The sequence below is a fragment of the Agelaius tricolor genome, unplaced genomic scaffold (assembly GCF_023055355.1).
Source record: "Agelaius tricolor isolate 1412-34295 unplaced genomic scaffold, bAgeTri1.0.p SCAF_13, whole genome shotgun sequence".
NCBI classification, from domain to species: domain Eukaryota; kingdom Metazoa; phylum Chordata; class Aves; order Passeriformes; family Icteridae; genus Agelaius; species Agelaius tricolor.
The window spans coordinates 11,417,748-11,438,804 of record NW_027269273.1 but is presented as its reverse complement, the minus strand read 5'-3'; the positions used below and the strand labels follow the sequence as shown (position 1 = coordinate 11,438,804).

The 21,057-nt window shown below is 40.9% G+C and overlaps 1 long non-coding RNA gene across 8 annotated transcripts in view; it reads left to right on the top strand.

Annotated features, from left to right (window-relative positions):
- Positions 1-9,338, top strand: part of LOC139595497 (uncharacterized) — a 56,816-nt gene extending 47,478 nt beyond the window's left edge. For all 8 annotated transcript variants that reach the window (XR_011681047.1, XR_011681042.1, XR_011681041.1 and 5 more), the window contains one exon: positions 7,144-9,338. This is a non-coding gene — a long non-coding RNA (uncharacterized lncRNA). The remainder of the gene's footprint in view (positions 1-7,143) is intronic.
- Positions 9,339-21,057: the final 11,719 nt, after the last annotated feature.

Here is a 21,057-nt window from a genome sequence, read left to right as displayed (position 1 = left end):
TATTCCATCTTATATTTGGACATTTAAGTAGAGCCTCCATGGAAGGGGGAAGCCATTTTTCTTTTTCCTGATAACATTTTGATAGTCAATTCCATTTAGGATGAATTCCAAAGGATTGTTTTCCTCCCTTTCATACTGTTCAGGATAGAGAAGTGTTACAATGGTCATCTGAAAGGGTTTATATTTATATTAAGGATAACCACAAATTTCAACAGTGGTTTGCCTCTGAAACCTGCAGGTGACTTTCCAAATTACAGACATAAGACAAAAGACATCCTGTTCTGTACCTTGCTGTGCTCAGTAGTGCACAACACTTTGGTGGATTCCATTTCCAATGAATGACTCAGGGAGAAACAAAACCTGAAATGTTCATATGAAGAGGATACTGCTAAATTTCAGGTGTGCTAAACTGAGGAGAAGCTCTGTCCTAGGTGTGGAATACACGTGGAATATTCCTCAAATAACAGCACTAAAACCTTTTCAGAGTGAGCAGGCATCAACTCAAATGTCCAGAGTCAGTGGAGTCCACTCCACCAAAAATTCACAATTTGTAAACACCAGGCCACCAGCTTCATCTTCAAGCATCCACATACCTTTCAAAAAACATCCTATTTATTCCTTCTCTGATTCAAATCTCCTGTCTCTTTCCCTCTGTGTTACATCTGAGAGATTTGTACAGAACAGATCATAGCAGAGGGTCTAATCTCAGGTGAGGAATTAAAGTAGCATTGAAGTTAATTATTTCTTATATCACTTTATTTCACTTAAGATATTCCTTTTCTTTTTCTTTTCTGTTTTGAGCTCTCAAGAGTGATCAGCTATTTTTTAAGGTATTAACTAGCTTATTTCCAGCTTAGAGTCCCTATGTGTATAGGATTCTGCTCTGCAAGACATTCTCACTCAGTAGACCTTCTGGCATAAAATCTTAAAATCCTTGGTTTGGGGAACAGATTTTACCATTTCTCTACCTACTGCCCAAGGTAGGAGCAGTGACTGTCTACAACTCCTGCATGCTGTTTCAAATGATTAATTCATGCCTTACACTCAAGAACACACAAAATATCATGATGAACTTTTGCAAACAGGAAAACAATATCTCCAGGTATTTGTGTTCAAGGTTTGATTTATATAAATGACATTTTGCATGTAAATATGCAGCCACTCATTTCACTGCCTGCCAAGAGGCATTTCAGCTAAAGCCAATGATGCTCCTCTTCATCTAAAATGTCATGTTCTCATATGCACCTACTGCAAAGGTTATTGCACACATCTGAAAGTAAACAAATTATCTGGCAAATTAAGCCTCACCAAATTTTTGTCTTTTCTTCCTGGTTAAAATAACTTCTATCAAGGAATATGAGTCCCCAGACAAGCATCCATCAATTCTGAGCACCTGACTTAAGATGATATGAAAATACTAATTGCCTTCCATTCACCCCAAACAGAGCTGAGTCCCAGCTCCAGGGGGATTGAACAGGTGTGCTCAGAGAATACCAAGCCCTGGGCCTGCAGGCAATCTTGTCTATAAAGCTTCCTTGGAGTTTTATGAATAACCAAGGCCTCACTTTCTGTCTTTCTCAAATCTGGAGTTGCACTCAGAGCCCTGCACGAGCAGATAATTTAAAACAGGAGATGGCACTGGCTCAGTGTGTGCTGAGATCTGTGTTTCTTCAGAAAAGCAGGAGTGGCAAACATCACAGAGCATCTCTTATTTTTCTCCTTTTGGAGTTCAAAAGGGTTTCAGGCTTCTGATCTACAACTAGAAGATCTGATCTGCTACTTCAATTCATATTTACTGAGTATCTCTGATGTGTCTATTGTTTGCTCTACAGCTATTGCAGCATGGCCCTCCCATGCCCTGGGATGCTTCCTCAGAACTGAGGCTGCATCAGAAGTACCTCAGGCACTCCTGGTGATACTGCCTATATCTACCTATACATTTGGCATGTTATAGATAGTTCTGGGGAGAATATGAAACCCAGGCTCTGAAAGATAAATTTGGGTCATGATGATTACATGAGCCTCACCCTCCTGCTGCAGGATGCTATAGTCACTGCCTCTGTTGCTGGGCAAAATTCATTCCTGTCCTGCCACAGAAAAATTCTCAAAATTTCAGGTACTGTTTTCACCCTTTTCCCCCCCTCTATATTCTTTCCCCTCCTATATTATTTTTAAGTAATCAAAGTCTGAATTATATATCCCTTTTCTAGCAAAAAAACCCTGTGCTCTGCATTTTGTCACAGGTGCAGGAAAGCTGCTGCCATGGAACTGCTCTCCTACAGCGTGACATTGCCTGCAGCTCAGAAGTCACCGTTGTTTCCTCTCCTAGATTGTTGAATGAGAAGCCCCAGCGAGGCCTGCCTCATTTTAGTCTCTCTCATGTCAGACACAATAATATGTAAACATGTTGTTTTGTGATGTAGAAATTAAAAAAAAAATCATAACTTTCCAATTACACACCCAAATTTTCAGTTGAGATGTCTCAGATAGGATTTCTTTCTCCTTTTCACAAACACATGCTATACACAATGAGGCAAAGAAAAAAAGGACCGGAGTCTGTCTGAGGAAATTTAATTTTTTTTCACTTTTAAATCTAGCAGGAAAAAAGGACTAAAATTCAGGTCTTTTTTCTTTTCACTTTCATGCATATTGAACCTTCTATTAAAAAACAATACAAGAAAGAACATCAAAATGAAACATAAGGAAGAAATGTTCTTTCATTTTCAATCACAACAAAATTGATGGTATTTTTCACTGCAAGAGCTAAATTTCTCCTACTTCAGACTGAAGAATTTTTTTTCCAAACTCAAATGGCACATATATGTGTATCTCCCATGAATTAGAGGAGCCTATAGAGGTTGCTATTGTTCAAATGGTGTTACTTTATTTTTCCAGTGAGATGGTTATGGTCTCCTGCTGTCCTTCAGCCCCATGTGTGAGCTAAGTACCAAGTTTATTTTCCCTCAGATGTTTCTCACTAAGGCAAGCTCTCAGTGCTAGGAGAGGCAGCCTGTTTGAGTACCAATGAAAGGAAAACAGCCTTCAGGTTTTAGTATGCAGGAACATAAGCAGGAGTCTAATTGCTTAAAAGGCTGAAGGTTTGCTCTGGAGCATGGATCCAAACCTCACACAAACACAAGGCCCACACAGATGTCCAGCAAAGTTCCCAGAAGGGTCTGTGATGATCTGCAATGGAGGACGAGTCAAATGTTAAGGCAGCAGAAGATTCAGTCACTCGCCTTTATAATTCATCATTTAACCAAAGCTTTGTTTTAAATATGAAGTTTCTTTTCTTCCAGTCCTTACTTTGTTTTTCTCCCATTCCACCTGAGTTTTAAAACTCAGTTTTATCTACAGAGATGAGAAGTCTGTAATCATCTCAGTTCTGTGCCTGTACCTGCAGTTTAGTCAGTCTCCAGGCCTGAAACAGAAGTAGAGTTCTAAGTACGTGTCTCTGTCCTGTAGTTGTAAGATAAGGCTGCCCTTTTCATGGGATGCCAAATTATTGCTCCTTGAGCAAGAGCCAACATCCCAGGAAGAGCTCAGCCTGAGCCAAATCACCACTTGTGCTTTTTACTTACTCTGTGGTGATAACCTCTGGCTCAAAACCACATTTGTGGCACTCAGCTGTAGAGTAGATGATGGGCTAAATTGCTTCCTGAGTGGCACTCACGAATAAATATTTGAACTGATCAAACAAAAAACAAGACTCTGAAGCAACAGCAAAACCAGCAATTAGTTTAAATTTGTCATTGAAAACGTAAATTTTTTTGAAGCTGAAAATAGTTCAGCTACATTTTGCCAAAAGCCAAAGCACATGATACGATCTGTGTTCCAGGATTCAGCAAAGGGAAAGAAGATAAAACAGAGGAGAGCACAGACCCAGCATTGCCTCCATTTCAGCCCTGAGTCTGTGGTGCTGCCTTGGTTCCAGATGCCATCAGCACAGTGACAGCACTTCAGCCTCCTGACAGTGTGGTGTAAAAGAGCTGGTGAGGAGCTGTGGTGCTACACTGGGACCAAAGCCCCACCTGGAGGGACCCCGTCATTAGTTTCAGCTTCATACTATGGGACCCACCCCACCTTAAGAACAGGGGGCAGGGAGCAAGACTGCACTTGCAGGACATTTTGATCACCACCACTAACAGAGCAGGGATGTCTTTTTCTGTAGAAAGAGCTGTGTTAAAAGAAACAGAGGTCTGGACAACATAAAAAACCCACAAAATGCTCTGTGCTGTATATTGACATCCTCTCTGGAGGTGATTTTATGCTCTAAACCCACTCATCTTTTAAGCTTCCAGCTGCAATGAGAAATAAATAAAACTTTTTCACAGGTGTTATTAAGATCATTCACGTGAAACTGCCATTCTGGTGCTGAAATCCAGGTGTTTTGTTCTATGCAGTTTCAGGTGGGTCATGTGCTTATGAGGCTGGGCCCCAGACTGGATTTTAAGTGCAGGTCCTCTAAATTGCTACCTTGTGCCAGGTCTTCCAGGCAAGTAATTTCCTGTTCTTTTTGTGGATTTGTAACTTTCCCAAAATTCTCCAGGGGAGATTCAGATTACCTGGCATTAGTCTGCCTTCTCTTTACGGATCTCTGCATGGCTGTCCACATCCCCTAGGGAAATATAAATGCAAACCCACTGCCTGCCAATGCCTTCCAATACCCAAGACCTTAGAATTAAACTTTTGCAATATTCAATTATATCGCATCAAGTAATATGTACAGAAAGTCTTTTCACAGGTGAAACATTCTCAGAATCATTTAGTAAGTCAAGCTACCTTTTATTTTAACAGCATAGTTAGTATTTTTCACATAATATTTAGGTGTGAAATCATTAGCATGAATAATTCAGCTATGCTTTTTCGTCTTTTTTTTCCTATTCACACTCTCCATTAACAAAGAAAACCTGGTGAGCAGAGTGCTGCAAGAACAGTAAATGCATGAGTTGAAAAAATTAAATATATAGGCTGAAGCATTTCTAAGAGTGATTTATTATCCATGAAGTACAATATAATTACAGCATCTGCTGATTATAACTTTGTTGTTATAGTTTCTTTGACCTATTTGTTAAAAACTGTCTGCATATAATGTGTTTCTTGTACAAAGCAAATCTGTGGAACAGAAAATAGCACTGCTGACATTATTATGATAGGGGAAATAAAATAATGTAAAATGAATTTACTAAAAGTTTAGGGAGTACCAAAATTATCACTGCATCCATTTAACTCACCATTTAAATCAATTTGCTTTATTCTTCCACCAGATTCCTGCCTCGTTTCCTGCTCTTGACCTTTCTTCTCATGCCATACACTCACTTTATTAAATACTTTTTTACATCTTTCTCATTCATTGTGTGACCTCAGTGCCTTATTTGCTGCACCACTCTGACTCTCTGTGGATGAAAAACATAATAATGCCCTCAAAGTCATTTATTGGTAGCTGTGTTTTTTTTTTATTTGCTGTTTTTCTTTTTTTAGGTCACAGTATTTTAAGTTCACTTGTCAAACTACAGGGATATTAAATTTCCCAATTAAGCAGGTTTAAATTACTTGTATTACAGATTAACCTATGAGCTTGCTCCCCAGAATCTTCCTATGACTGACAGAAGAGTTTTCCTTGGTATATGTAAAATGTGGCAAAGCCATAAGCTACTGATAATAGGTTCCCATAACTGACAGTGTTAAGAGACTAGCACTGCTGGGTTTGGAGGCTCAATTAAATCAATAATCTCCAGTTAGGAAAAACTGGCCTTGGCATTTGTAATGTCCTGTATTTTTTGTAGTATTGACTATTCTATCCATCTTTAAAATATACTTCAAAGAAATGACACAACCTGAAAACCAGCTGATTTGATGAAATGGCCTATCCTTACATTCCTATGAGTCACTCTGCAGGGAAAGTGATCTTTTTTCAATATATTTTTGTCTTTAGGAAACATTAACATTTAACTATATTTATGTGAACATGGAAATTAAACCTTTCTCATTATTTCATGTTGATTTTTAGAAAAAGCTACAGCTGGGCTTTTCCTTTCAGAACTGATTACCAGCTGATTTTTTGGCTCAAACGTCAGAAAAAAAATCCCCATTATTTGTTTAGCTAATTTAATTGAGTTGCACTGATTATGCTTTTGAAAAGACAACTGTGAAGCCAATATTACAGTAATGTTAGTTGGTGGAAATTAATTAATTCTAATTTTTCAGCTAATTAATGGGAATAACTTTATTAGGGGAAAGGGACATTCAGGTGTAGATTAAAGAAAAAAAAAATTGAAACCCTGATAAAATCAAATGAGATTAAAATCAAATGAGCCATAGGGTGGCTAAACATGTAGGAGCATAGCATCAGCTCTGTGTAGAGCAACTATTTCCTTCTTTTAAAGAGGAAAAGAAGGAAAATTAGCGAAGGATAATTTTGTAGGGTTTATGGTAACTGTTGTCCTTGAAAGGTTCAAGGCTTAGGGTCCATACAGAGCCATCTCTTATCCAGCTGGCAGAGAGGGCAGGATTATTAACTTACTTTGTGTTTCACAGAGGTTTTGCTGGGCACAGCACAAGTGTACTGTACTCTATTCACCCACGTGAACAAAGGGCTTTAACTGTTGGTTTATGATTGTGCTGGGAAGGAATACGTCTGGTCTATTTTTAACAGCTTTGTGCCAGAGAAAAAGATGTCTTCTTTTCAAGGCTTTTCAAAATAGAGAGACCTTAAAAATGTACTTCACTTTATCAGCTGACAGTGCTCATGCAAACAGAAATGAGACAGGGAAGAACAGGAAGGTCAAACTTGCATAAACACACTGTTGCATATGCTGACTGCCAGGAGAAAGAACAGTGTGCAGCTGAACTGAATGCATTATGCAGAGAAGACAGAAGATGCTACTTTGGCAAAGTCAAATTTCTCTTTTATGCAAGCTCCCATGGGATAAAGCTTAGAACTACTATTTCCTTTTAGTAATGTAGGAAGCATAAACTAAAATGGATTTTTATGAATCTGGCATGATGTTTTTAATGACAAAGGCAAAAGGGGCTTTTTAATGTCTATGTTTCAAAGTACATCCTATATATTTTTCTGTTTCCATCAGCAAAAAGCTAAATTTCCTAGCACCATCCTTCTAATAAAACTCTATCTCTTTTCAGGAACCCCACTTGCTGCTGCAGAGAGGTATCCAGCAGAAGCTGACCTTCTTATCTTGAATTTCATATGTAATGAGTAGCTAAATCTGACACCAAATTATTTTAGGAAGAAAATTCAAAGTCAAGCCATTTCCTTTGAAAAAGCCATTTGAAACCTTTGGGGAACAGATGTGGAAACATAATTTAAAACTCATTTCCCCACACAAGTGGTTGGGATTAATTTCAGTAAATCCAGTGTTTACTATGCACAGAACATCTCCTCTCTCACCACAAGCCCTGGACACTTTGGACTACTCTTTCATTTGTTGCTTCCTATAGTAAAAGTGCTCCCTCATTCTGCTTGTGTAATTCAGATTTGTTTTTAACTGCAAGAAAACGCCTCTTCAGTTCCTGAGACGAAGCCTGCTGCAGCTGAGGGAGAAGTGCCTGGCCTGGGCTGTGCCGCAGGGAAGCAGCACCACAGTCCCAGCCCGAGCCAAGCCAGGGACGTGCGGCCCCGGCCCCGCTCGCGGGCACCTCCACTGACCATACCCAAGGACTGGGGGAGAAGCTGTGCTGGCTGGCACCCGCTCTGTTGGAAAGCACTGCTTGCATTTGTAATGCAAAGCAGACATGATTTCAGAACCTGATCTCTTTGACAACAAAGGCTGTAGAAGATTAGAAGTACTTAGATTTGCACTTCATTAAAAAATGTATTTTCCTCTGTAAAAGGAATTGGTTTTCTTAACTCATTTGCCTTGCTTCTCTCTTGAGTGTATTTGCATTTGTGCCTTTAGTGTATTCTGGAAGTTCTATGAACTGTGGATGTTTTTTTCCCACCAACTGGTTAATCTGGGACTATTTTATTAAAGCCTTTTTGGCATTTAAAATATGTAGATGACAACACTAATCCGATTAAAGTTTAGGTAAGGTTGATAATATGAAATGTAAAAAAGCAGTGCAAGGTACAATTACTAACATAATTATTTTCATTATCAATACAATTATATTTTTCAGTTGTTGCTTGCTTAACCTTTTTATTTTTTCTCCATTTTTTTCATTAGCTCTAATCTACCGCTGTGAGAGGCAATTCTCTGCTTCTTCAAGCAGTATGAAGGTAGAAGTGGACAGAACTATTAGCAGAGGGATAAAAGTCTTTTATCTCTTTCTGTCTGGCTGAACTCCAGGGAAGTAAACTCAGCCAGAAGGACTGTTCATTTTTCTAGGGGGATGAGCAATTGGTGTCTCAGTTTATTTTCCAGTCCTGAATGGTTTCACTGAAAAATCATGACAATCTATAGGCTTGTAGGTAGTATCAGGAAAAAGAGCCAAAACATACAATTTCATCCTTGGAAGCATCCCAGGAATTATTTTAAAGGCCTAGTCTATTCTGTTTCACTGGCAGGCTACCACCAGTGGCATTTCATCAGTACAATAGAGCAGCTCTTGCACCTGGGCATGATGGGCAGCAAAATAAGTCAATGCCATAAGAACTGCCAAGTGAAAATGGTGCAAAAAATGATGAGGATGTGATTTAGGACAGGAATTCAGAGTGAAGAGATAGGTTTAGTTTAAATGGGAAAGAGAGGAAGCTCATGGGTGGTTTACATAGGCTAATTCTCATGGGATACTGTTCTCCAAGGGAACTGATTTGTTTTGACTTGAAATTGAGCTGTGTCTGATGGCGCTTCCCTTTCTGTCCATTCTAAAGGAGTGATCATGGAAGGAGTGTGAACTGGTGAAGTCTGAACTGAAGGAAACTGCTGGCTTTGAAGCCTACAAGTGCACAAGTTCCCTCACCTACACTAAACTACAGTTGGGACTAATCAGTGGATGATGTTTTTTCCTCTGGGATTTTCATGTTGCTTTGCAGGCAGCACTCACTTGAACTAATGAAAGCAGATGCTCCCAAACCTACATCTATATCCCTAAGGGTAGCAATTCAAAGTTGAACTTCTTGATGTAAATTAAGGAAGACTTAATTCAAAAGGCTTGTATATGTAAAATGTTTCATCCACATCTAACCCTGGGATTTCTTGATTTCTCAGTTAAAGGAGCAGTTTAAGAGACTAGAATTCTGTTCTTACTAACACCGTGTCAGAACAATGTGTTTTGTGGCATCATTTTCATTCTGTCTATTTGGTTTGATCATCTATCAAATGAGTCTGTAATAATAAATTAATTTTTGTGTTTAATTAGATTCTATGAAATCCTTCAAAGTTTCCATTTATTTATGTTTGCATGTGCGTGGTTCTTTGTCTTGCTTTGGTGAAGTGTCTCCTAAACTGCATGAGGCTGCAGTTTGTGAAATGCCTGGGGAGGCAGCTATGTCAGTTGAAATTAGGGTGAGTCTTGCATGAAGCACGTATTTTCCTCATAGACATGATCTCAGCATCAATGAATAAAAAATATTTGTGCACACTCTCCCAATGGGAAGCAAGTGAATGGAAAATGAGAGCTGCTCTTAATCTGTATGATACCTTAAAAAAGCACACAGGAACGAATTCGGTCTTGCAGGCACAATTAAGGGTTGTAGAGCTAAACCTTGAAGAAAACCCAGTGTGCAGCTGTCATTCAAAAACTCAGCTCCCAGGCTACCTGAATGAAAGGCTGAGGTACAACACAGCATTAGAGAAGCAATGGAGGAGAAGACAGCAATCAGAAAAGTTTATTCCCTAAATGAGCAGCAAAACCCCATTAAATATTAAAACAATGACCATACAGAAGAGCAGATTGATGTACAGTTCTGAAACATGAGTCCTGATCCAGTGCTTAGCATGTGTGCTGGATAAAACCTTGGAGCCTTATTTTTGCATAGATTATTAAAGATTGTATTAATTCCTCTAATGCCTAGGAAGCAACTGTGACTGAGTTCTCCCAGTTATCCTAAAACAGTTGGCAGGATCTAAAGTTGAATCCTGACAAGACTACAGTAAGAGCACCATTGGGAGGTTTTTCAATCCCTTTTCTGGCACACAGGACAGTTCCTGGCCTCTGCATGCTGCCAGTTTTTGTAATCCTTGATTCTGCCCTTCTCAGCAAAAGGAGCATGGTCCAAGATTCACACATTTCTGAGCCTGGGAGCCCATTCACCTTACCCAGGTACTCCACAAAATGTATGGAATGGCCATGGATTTAACACATCCCGAGTGAATTATGAGATGCTGTTAAACAACACTTTAGTTCTGTAACTTGGGAGGTGAAAGGTGTCTAATTAGTAAGAAAAAGAACAGAAGGAAGAATAAAGAGATAACAATAACGAGGCAAGGGAGGAAAAAGGTGCTTAGTGATGCCCATGATGAATACAAACACATGAAAGCAACTCAGGAATAGGCAACCCCTAATTGAGCTTTTTTTTTTTTTCAGTGCCACTATGTTATTATAAACAGCTGAAGGGAAAGCTTTTTTGAAAGAAACAAGCAGGGATTACAAGAGAAGAGGAAACAACATTCTTGAAGCATTTCATGATCATCAGGCTTCCTAATGCAATCCCTCGTCCCAAATATTAGAAATGCTTTGAAGTCTGACAGCTGCACTCTCTTCTTCCTCTCCAAAAATGTGGTCTTCTAAAGATAGCATGTTGTCCAAAAGAAGCATATTTTGAAATTTTTAAAAGTTGCCATAGAGAGTTTCTTTCAAGTTATGTCACTTAGTTTGCTTTTGTAATTCTAATAAAAGAAGTCTATAGGTCCAAAGTCAGCTATTAGCAGACTTTGTTGTGGTACATCACATGTAGTCCCTCAAACATGTGTCCCTCAAGACAGAGCAAGGAAAACACAAGTCTAAATGAGATGACACTGGACATCATTCATCCTCTACCAGGGAATTACCAGAAAGTAATCTCTGACTAATATTTGTGCCAGTGAAACAATCTCATGCAATACACTGATTCATTCAGAGGGCAGCCCAGTGGTCAATCCTTATTAGTAAATCTGTAGCACCTGAATGTCTTTTCTCTGAATATGGTGACCAAACCTAAGCTCAGTACACTGTAGTTTGAACACAAACCTGCTGGAAGAGAATACTATTTCTACACAAAGATTTAATAATTCCCACTGCAAATACCAACAAAGTACCTCTAAATTGCTTAGGAATAGTTAAAAAAAAAAAACCTCTAGAAACAGCAGCACTTTTTCTAGCTGGGAAATGTATGCCAAATTCAAAGTCTGCTGTGGAAAGGGTTGTCAACCCAGGCATTCAAATGAAATTCCCTTGGTGCTTTCCTAAACTGTGGTTGAACAAACCAACAGAATAGTGAAGATTTTGGTTAGAAGCACTCAATGTCCAGAAGTTCCTGAGACTGGTGCTTCTGTAAGGCATCCAAGTGCTGGGACATGAGACTGGGACATCTACTGATCTGCTGGCTCATCCATCACCTGCTCCCTGCACGTGTGTTCTGCCAGGTAAAGAACAGGTGCCAAATTCAAGTACAGGTGACTACTTCCTTATCCATCTTTTCATTGTAAGGGGGTACTGGAGGGCCACTCTTTACTCCAAGGAAAGCTCTGGCTGACTGTGCTGCTAGGCAGGCTGGACCATCCCCAACACTTCTGGAGAAAGTCTTGTCACAAAGATGGGCCAGATGGTTTGTATTTAGAGTGATGGACTACGGATAAATAATGGCATTCAAATCCAGCAGATGAATATAATTAAAGCAACTTAATTAAAAGATAAAGGGTGTGGAAAGGAAGCTTTTTCTCACAAACAATGCCCTCTCTAAGAAAATCTTTGGTCCCTTAGCCTATCCTATTAATGTTTAGTTTCCTGCTGTTCTTGCATGTCTGCAGAACTACCGTAGAAGGCTGAAAATCACAAGGTTTATTTGCACTGTGTTTACACCATGTTAATCTCAGGCCTCCATGTTTCTTCTAAGGTACCCATGGGAGATCAGGAAGATTTATTTATTTATTTATTTTGATATTCTTTTTGGCTTTGTAACAGTATTTCTACTAACCTCTGCAGCATTGTAGTTTGGCTTTAGTTTCAGGTAGGATTTTGGCAAGGTATACAGAGTAATCTGCACTTGATGTATTATGTTTTTCACACAAGAGGAAAATCTGAATTCTGTGGAGAACGTGTGTTAGTAAGCTGACAGGAAAACCAAAGAGCATGAAATTCAGATGTGTTTGGTTGGTGTTTTGCTAATCCACTTAGCATAAAGCCAAGCACAGATATGCAGCCAAATGGGAATTGTCTCCACATCAGATCATGAGCAGGTATTAAGGTTTGTTTTCTACCCTTTTCCACAGACTGAGACATGATATTACACCAGGCTAGCCTGGGAGCTTTATTTAGGAAAGCCACTGCTTTTATAGGGATGTTATTAGCCCCAGGACTCTATTATTACTGCTTCATTTGTGTGAAAATACAGCACATTTGGGCACAAGGCAGTGTGTCTCCCCCACTGTGTGATGATGTTTGGACTTGTCTAGAGGAGACATTTCTGGCATTTTTAACAAAAAGCTTTGGAGCCAGGACCCTGCAGGTCAGGGAGCCCCTTTCGACTCTGTGCCCCTAAGCCACCGCAGTCTTTGTGCCACGGAATCTGCCCAGCAAACAGAATGGGCAGCAAAAGCTTCTGTGAGCACTGGCAGGGTCTGCGAGCATAGCCCAGACACCAGGCAGACCTGTGCTGGCACACACGGGTGGCTGAGTGCCGGCAGCACAGCCAAACGTGAGAGCTGTGCCATTTTGTGTATGGAAACTCAAGTACCAACAAGGTTAGATAAAAGGGTTTGTGGCTGAGTGGTGCCTCAGTATTGGGAAAAGGCCATAAAAGGGAATTCCTCTTGCACACGGCCCTAAATCTTGTCCCTTTAATACCTAAAAAATGCCACACACTCTCACAGTAAGGGACTTGTACGTTAAGGGAAATGGTGACGGAAGATCAAAAATGTAAGTGCCAAGGAAACACCACCCTGTTGGTGCCTTCAGTCCTGAGCAGAGCTGGTGAAGCCAGAGTAGTCCTGCCAGCAGCATGGCAGGTGTGGAAAAATTGAGTTCTGTACTTTGTTATTTCCTATTTTACAGGAACATTTAATGGATGAATGCTATCAGTTTCTATGGTCAGGTGGTAATTCATAACAACTTCGGTTTTTTTCAAACTCAATCTCTGGATGAGGCTTGATAGTGAGACCCTCTTTGCTTTCAGACAGTTTCAGGGTGGATCTGGTTCCTTTTTTTTACACGGAGTAGTTTTGTTACCCTTTTCGGACATGCTTTAGCCTTTGACAAACGGGCTGGCTTGGCTTGTCCGTGACGGAGCGCCAGGCAGCCATCATCTCCCCACACAACGCTGCTTCACCGCGCAGCGCTGTGAAACCAGAGCTCTGCTGCCAGCACGTGCTGGAAGGCTGAGGGCCAGAGAGCGGGATTGGCGAGCACACGGAACACCAACACATTGCTACGTTCAATGGCTTGGTGTCCCCTCAGGGTGCCCTGCCGCTACGGAGACGAGGCGCCCCTCAGCACCTGTGCCCCGGGCGGCGCGGGGCCAATGGCGGCGCGGTCACGTGACGTCGGCGGGCTATTTAAACGCCGCCGGGGCCGGTGCTCCCCTTTCCCTTCGGGGCCGGGACGGGCGGCGGCCGCAGGATCTGCAGGTAAGGCCTGCGTGGGGCCGGGGCACGGGGCTGGGCACAGGCACAGCAGCGCCGGTCCGTGCCGTGCCCGCCCGCTGCGTGCTTGGGCGGGGGCAGAGGGCGGTGCTCTCCTGGCGTCGTGTGATCTCGGCCGCGCGATGCTCGGCAGGCTCAGCTCCCGTTAGCCGAGCAGCGGCGTTAATCAGCGGCAGCAATGCGAACTCTCGAGTAGGGGTGAGGGAGGCTTTGTAATCGCTGCGACTCCGCGGTGCCTCGGGAGTGCTGGAGGTGTTGCCCAGGACTGTGTTACTGGAGGTGTTACCCGTACTGTGCGTACGGGTAGAATTAAAACCAATTTGCTGCTGTCTGTTTTGTTTGTTTGCTTTTTTTCTCCCTGTGATGTCTTGGCTGGGGATCTTAAGATTCCTCGGGTTGTTGTTGTTGTTATTGTTTTTGTTGTTGTTTTTCTGGGGTGCGGAGCCGCCGCGGTCCCAGCCGCGCTGCCCCTCAGTGCGGGCCCGGGGGCTCCCCCGCTCCCTGCTTTGGGCTCGGTGCGTTCGGGGGACCCTGCCCGTGCCACTGCCCCGGGAAGCTCGGTGGGTTTGGGGGAACACTGCCCGTGCCGCTGCCCCGGGAAGCTCGGTGGGTTTGGGGGAACGGTGCCCGTGCCACTGCCCCGGGAAGCTCGGTGGGTTTGGGGGAACGGTGCCCGTGCCGCTGCCCCGGGAAGCTCGGTGGGTTTGGGGGAACGGTGCCCGTGCCGCTGCCCCGGGAAGCTCGGTGGGTTTGGGGGAACGGTGCCCGTGCCGCTGCCCCGGGAAGCTCGGTGGGTTTGGGGGGCCCTGCCCGTCCTGCTGCCCCGGGAAATGTCTGTGTGACCCTGCCCAGCCACCCCGGGCGAGGGAGGTGAAGGAATGGCAGCAATTTGTGCACCCAGGTGGTTCCCTTGCTTCGGTTCTCTCTGCAGTACTCACAGTAGATTTGGGTACTCGGGTTAACAAGCCCTCCATACCAATTTCATTGCGAATGTTGCCTGTCATGAATTCCAAATAGGAGCGGGTTTTGTTTTGTCAGGTGCTGGAGGGGATTTTTCTTTGTGTTTCTTGGGTTTTTTTGTGAACTTTTATCCTAATGTGTGGCTACTTCAAATAAAGTCTCCAAATTTTGAATATGAAAGTAACATCTGGGTTATGCTCAATGCTGTTATGAGCAGCAAATGCAAATAGAGTTTTGTATTTTAACAAAGGGCTCTTGGATTGTCATTCTAATGAAAGTTTCCTACGTCCCAATTATCCTAATGTCAGGCAGGGATTTGCTAGCTCTTGCTTCAGCTGGAAAAGAAACAAACTAGCTAAAAATTTCAGTGCAAAACTATCCCTTAGGATGACTGTCCATTTTAATAGCATTAACTAATCTTCAACTTGCAGTTTCTTCTACTTATCGTATTTTAAAGTCTCTAGGCAATACATAAAATGTCTTTTTAGGTCTTCTACAATCTGTTGTGCAGATTGTATCAGGTATGAACTATTACTAAGCTCTCACCCAGCTCTTCACTCGTACTTGAGACTGCTCTAAGCTAAAGTGACATGGAAAGGATGTGCTGACCTAGGAGTGTTAGGAGTATCTCTAGTGTTTTATTGGGGTGTGCATTTGACTTGGGAGAGGGCTCTTTTGAGGCCCACCTAGTGAGTAATTGTACCAACGTTTCCTGTTGGCTTTGCTTCTGGGATTTAATTTGAATTCCCCTTGTGGTTTGAGTTGTTGCTACAAGTTACAAGAAACTCTTGTTGAGTTTCTTGTAAGTATCTGCTTTTTGTTGTATTGTCTGCCTGATGACTCAAATAATGAAGTCAATTTCCAACTGTTGTGAATTGCCATGATAAACTTGGTTCACTGTAAGAAAGAAAATTATGAGTAAAGTGTTATGGAAGTTTATTTTTACATTGGGTAACTATTTTTTTTTATCACAGTATCTATAACTGTTGTGCACATTACCTGACAGGGAAAAAACAAACCTACACCCAAAAGCTTCCTGCCCTGTAAAGCTTCCATCTGTGTGTAAGTGAAATGTTTCCTTTGTCTATTCTAAAGAAAAAGGGTTTGGTTGTTCTTCAGATAACCAATTTCCCCCTTCATCCTCCCTCTTCAATTATTTGCATTTTGAATGCTCTGGAGAAGGATGGTAAAATAAGAGGTGAGAAAGGTGATGGTATTGCCACAAATCAGACTTACTGAACAATTGGTTTTCTGGTGTGTTGTGGCACTGCAGTATTGCTCTAGCAGGATTTGGAGAAGGAAATGTGATGACAGCAAGTGTTGGAGAACTTAGGGATGATGTTGTAGATGTGGGTCCATCAGTTTACTGTTTCTCTTTAATAGTCACCTACCTGGCATTGTCTTGCTTCTCATTTTATGGGGTGGGCCACATTTATATTTATAAATTAGGATTTGTATTAAAAACATGTATTTTTGAATGAATTGTGATTTTTCTATAGCATCTCTTGATTGTATTTCATTAATGTGACCATTAGTACTGCACCTGCCCCAGTCATGCAGTACTTGGCTATGGATATATGACTGAAGTCTTGTTAGAGCACAGTTTACTTCAGCCAAGAGAGGACAGAGCTGCAAAGGTCCTAGTGCAAAAGGCCTCCCAAAGGTTTGAGCATGGCTCTTCTGCAAGAGATGAGCAATTTCAGCCAGAGTCTCCAAGCAAGGAATACAAGAGCTGTGGCCATAACCTTATGCCTAAGGTCAACAAGCCTTTGAGGACAGTTACCTACTGTCTTCAGTACAGTTCCCATCCTGGAGTCACCTTGCTCCACACAGCTGGGTTAGAAGTGTCTAACACAAGAGCAGTTAAAAGCCTGTCCAGCAGTGTTTGTAACTGCATGAAGAACAGGGCTTATATCACACTTTGATAATTTAGCTGGCACTGTTGCTTTTTAATAATCTGCCAGGTAAAGTAGTAAAAGGCAAATTGATCTGAAAAGTACAAAGCTTGTGGCTGCTCTCTTCTCTAAAAGCCAACCAAGCACTACAGCTTATTTAGTTCAAGAGGAGTTATGTCAAGAAATGCCTGGCATTGCTAGCAGGTGTTTGGAAGAAATTTGTGTCCAGCTTCCTGCTTCCTTTTCTTTTTTTTTTTTCCCTAGTGAGTAGGACTACACAGAAGCATTTTTCTTAATATTTTAAGGTTATGGGAATACTACAGAGGAAAACAAAGTAGTTATGGTCACAGCCAGTAATGCAGATTGCTGGAGTTGTGGTTATGGAAGCCTGAATTTGACACAGGAGATTCAAGCTCAGAGTCACTGGACTCCTTTGTGGTGACTTCAGATGTAGTGATAGTAGAGCTCAACCTTAAAGCGGGTTTTATAATATTGGAATCAGAAGGGGGAAAACCAGAAAACAAACAAAATCAAATTGTAAACCATTACCTTGGTTTGCCTGACTGTGGGATCCATCTGTAAATGAAGCAGGTGGGAAACCAGCAATCCTGAACCAAGGAACTACAGCAAGTCAATTACTTCTGCACAGTACAGACATGACAAACAGAGCTGACCCCAGCTGCTTGCCTCCTGTACACAGAGGCAGAAGATGAGATTAAACTAGGCCATCAGTTCTAGGGTGGAAATACTGAAGCATCTGTCAAATATTTGACACTTAGGAAACCAAAATTTGTTCAGTCTGGCACTGCTGGAGGAGCATCTGGTAAAAAAGAGCAGAACCTGAAACAACTTCAAACAAAGTCTTGTTCCTGGAAGCGTATTGCTATGGTAACTAAGTTATCTTAGCTTCACTCTTCCCGCTAAACCAGCCAAAAAGCATCAAAGTGTCCCACAGGCAATACAGATTCACAGAACAAGTTTATAATTTCTAGTAGTGAAGTTATTTTGGTGGTTTTTTTCAGATATCTTAAAAATACTTACATGCTTAGAAATTAGGTCTCTAATACTAGAATGACTAAGGGATGAAAACGCAAACCAAATTCAGTGTGGTGATTTCCATGGAACTTGTCACTTTGGGAGAGAATATTGTAATGAATACTTGGGAAATCATGGTGGTGGTTTGTTTCTGCTGTGTAAAAGTCTGAAACGTAGCCCAAGGTTTCCAGCATTATTTGAGAGTATAATATACTGAGCTACATTATATGTTAATTTTCTGTTTTATTTTTCTTGCAAATTTTACCTCTTTTAGTACAGTTATAGTATAAATCTTACCTTGAAAGCTGTGTTGTACTGGCAGAAGATGAAAGCATGAGTATACTGTCATATTCATGGTCTAATCTTCTAAATGATGTTTTATGGGAGTATCATTTAGCTACAGCTCTCCTGTCTTTTAAATGGAGATAGAATTTGCTTGTCACATAAAGTTGTTCTGAGAATTAATTGCTTAATGTGGTATGTATGCACTGCTTTGAAAATTAGGGCATATAGGTGATGAACATCATTACCAGGTAATTATTATTAATATACTGAGTTCTAATTAAAGCAGCTCTTGGTAGATGAAGAAGGTAGTGTCTTGATTGTCCATTTTGATGTCAGTAATGCTACAGTCATAAACCTGATATAATGGGGTGAAGAAGCAGCTGTGGGAATGCTGCTATTTTTAAGGAATCCCTTTCATCACTGTAACCTAATGGTAAAATGAATACACATTTTAGCATTTACCCTGTTAAGGGAGTGGTAACTAACTACTGCCAGAAAGGCAGATTTAGCATAAACAGAAATGAAATAAGATCATCTCTAGACAGGAGATTGTTGATCACTGGCAGCATCTTGAGTTGTCTTTTGTGACTCCATAGGTAAATGGTGCTGAGTGGTGCAGTGGTTTTTGTGCAAACAGAATGCCCAATATATGTGTTTGAAATTAAGAGAGTTCATTAAAAAGAAGTATCTTGGCAACTGTATGTATGAGTGTAAACAGGCCATTGTGTTAGAACAGGAAAAGCTCTGCTGATCAAATTGTTAGGAGTTTAGTATCCAGGCTGGGGATGAAATGATGAATGTGGATACTGTAAGACAATTTCTGAGATAAATCTAACTAGTTCTGTGCACTCACTGTCTCAGTATTACAGTATTGGAATTGCACAGGTAAAATTATCTGCTCTAGGCTGGGTGATTATTTAGGAGTATAAAGCACTGCAATTTCATCTGAGACCATGAGTTAACAGTTCCTTCAGTTTCAGTAGTGCTGCAGTTAAGAAATAAGTACAGCCAGCACTGGAGTATCTTACTCCCAACACAATAGCTTCTAAAGAGAATTTGTTAAATTCATATCTGTGGGGTTTTTGGGGGAGGTATAATAAAATCCTAACTCCACAAGATGGAGAATTTGGGAAGCTGCTTTATTAAGCCTTGTTGTTTACATCCAAAGCCACCTTAGAATTCTGATAATTGTCAGGATACTGAGAGGGAAGTTTTTAACTCTTTCTTTCCACTGCATTGCAGAGGAACCTGCAACAAAAGGTTACTATTAAGAAGCAATCTTAGAAGAGCTGAATGTGTGTGATGTCTTGTGGGTTTAGAAAAGGATTGTGAAATACTGTCCCATGTTTCAGAGTAGCTCTAAGTCATTAATGATCATGCATAATAATTTTCGTGGTGATTTTCATAGAATCACAGACTATCAGAAGTTGGAAGGGACACACAAGGATCACAAATTTGTTAGATTTGAATTCCTACATCTGAACTTTTTTGTGGGCTCAGTGAAGTAATAAATATTGTTAAACATTAATTTACTACGCTAATTCTGGATTGATCTCTTAAGTGATCACACTAACCTAATACAGTAATTAGATCTTTTGGTAGGTTTTTATGTTAGCCAATTTATTTTGATTCATAAGGTTTAATAAAGTAGCTCATTTAACATGAACATTATTATATTTAATCTCTTGATACCTGCTAGTTTTTCTTCAAATAGTCATTCTGTCCATTTATCTTGCACATCTAAGACTGGAGGGCAGAGAAGGGCAATGAAGCTGGTGTAGGGTCTGAACTGGGTTGTTGAGGAGAAAAGGGGGCTCAGGAGGGACCTTACAACCCCCTGAAAGGAGGCTGTAGGCAGGTGGGGATTGGTCTCTTCTCGCAGGTAACAATGACAGGACAAGAGGAAATGGCCCCAAGCTGGAACAGGGGAGGTTTAGGTTGGATTTTAGGACAAATTTCTTCACAGAAAGGGTTGTCAGTCCTTGGAACAGACTGGCCAAGGAAGTGGTTGGGCCCCAAAGCCTTGAGGTATTTAAAGGTTTAGGTGTGGCAGTTAGGGACATGATTCAGTGGTGGACTCAGTGTCAGGTTAACAGTTGGACTCTGTAGGGTTGCTGGTTTCTTCCAGCCAAAATGATTCAATGTAACATTTACATGAATTTGATTAATATAGTCAAGCTATTTTGGCTGATTTTCATCTAGATCATTATAAAGCAAGTCACTTTTCTGTGCTCATTTGCAAAATTCTTTTTTTAATGGAAGCAATTACAATCAGCTGCTTTTTTTTTAATTTGACATGCTCTTCAATATTTAGCTTTAGACATGGGGTTTGATATACTTTTTCTGTCTTCTGGTGTCAAGTATTGATGGAATTATGGTGTCAAGCTTTATGGAATAGGCTGCATTTCTAGATTCAACTTGTATAACATACTAAAGCAATCCATGGCTTTAGTGAGACCTCATGGGCTTGCTTTCTCTCTGTCTGACAATAACATTTGGAATATAGGCATAGCTTAAAGGGCAGTGATTCAAAAACTCCCTCCTCATATAGTACAAATATTTGTGAGGATGGGTGTTTTCCATTTTCTAATGCTAATTGTGGGAGGATGCTTGCAGTTATTCTTGTTACAGTAAGTGTATTGTAAAGCCAGTAGAGATTAGAGCCACTTTAAATAGCAGTCCTAGGTTAAATTGTTTGTAGTCATTGCATATGAAGGAGGCAGATGCTGAAAAACCTGACAAAACCCCCTAACTTCTAAACTTCTGGTTCTGCTGTGCTAAGCTGTGTCAGGCCTAAAGCAGATTTTGAAATAAATTTAATGGGCTAAGAGAGCAGTTCTCCCTTTGGTTTTTGAACCTTATTTTCTAGGAATCCAGTGTTGGAATGGATTTTAATTGAAAAAAATAAAAAGCCCACAGGGAGACAAAAATGTGTTATCTAGCTTTGACATTTCTCAGCATTTTCATTGCTTACTACTTACTATACTTGGTAATAAGTTTTGGAAGGAGAATATTACTTGGAATTTTACTGATGTTTGAAGTCTTACTTCACACTGACATTCTTGGCAAAGACCTCTACTCTTTTACTCTCTCTGCACATTTCTTTTCTCAAGTTGTTGTGTCTTTATTCATTGCTACATGCTAGC